We start from the raw sequence: 1230 nt of genomic DNA, 5'->3' as shown, positions 1-1230 counted from the left end.
AGACTTTGTTAAAGAGCAAGATAGTAAGTGGCTATTGCCAAATTGTGACTCTGTTCACGTGAGCTTTCTTACTATCAACATGATGCACCTCCTCGGTGGAGAACCATTCTGAAACTAGACTCATCATTTTCCTAAACCCTCTAGGGAAGTGTAAGACATTCATTCCATGAAAAATAAAGCTTTTTTTCTTATCAGGTGTTTGTTGAGAATTCATAAAGGCCCCTAAAGACCACCATTGTATTTTGTCCAATATTAGCATTTAACCTGGGATTACTAACTGAATTCATTAGTTCATGATTTGTGAAATATGCTCCCTTCCACTTTTTGGAAAATTATCATGTTGATTGCCAGCTGCAGTCTTCTAATATCTCTCTTCTTATAAAATCCTCCATGTTAACCAACAGCAATGCTCTTACCTCAATGTTACCTCAATGTTATCTTTTCAATCTTATAACAAGTAGTCATTAAACTTGTATAACACACTAGGCATTGCAGAGGGTCCTGAGGTACACCTTTAGTCACAAAAAATAAAATTCACTCAAAGAATTCACATTTTGATTCTCTGTGTAGAAATATTACACATTGAGGGACTACGTAGATCTTTTCCTTCCTCTATATAAACTTGGAGCAAACCACATTAAAAATAAATTCCAATGCTCATTTTTGCAGTATATATACCTAAATTGGAGATTCTTGTGCAAGGGTAATATGCTAATTCATGAATAATTCCATATTTTAAAGCAAATAAATAAATGAAAATAAACTCTGATTGTGGTAAGTGCCATGAAAAATTTAAGAGTGGTGTGGCAGAGAATAAATGGATAATAATCATAAGAAAATGTAAATTTGGAGCAAATTAGTGAACAGATTTTTCATATTATGATAAGTGCCATGAAAAATTAACAGAGTGATGTGATGGGGAGTACACGAGTGTAGAAGATGGGGCTCTATCTTCAACAAAGTGGCCAGAATACACCTCTCTGAAGGAAGGAAGGGCCTGTGAGCAGAGATAAGAAGGATGAAGAGTGTGTGGTGCAAAGAACTTTGAGAGGTGCCTTCCAATCTGAGAAAAGACCAGGTGCAAAAGTGATGAGAGCAAGAACAGGTGGACACGTTCAGGAAGCTGAAAGGAGCTCTTCAGGATTGAGTACAGTTGAGTTCAGGAGAGGGGTATGAGAAAAGAGGGCACAGGTGGGAGATAGGAAACAGATCACTCAGAGCCTTGCTGGT

This window comes from Lepus europaeus, chromosome 4, assembly GCF_033115175.1.
Source record: "Lepus europaeus isolate LE1 chromosome 4, mLepTim1.pri, whole genome shotgun sequence".
Taxonomy (NCBI): Eukaryota; Metazoa; Chordata; class Mammalia; order Lagomorpha; family Leporidae; genus Lepus; species Lepus europaeus.
Note: the sequence above shows the minus strand (reverse complement) of the source record.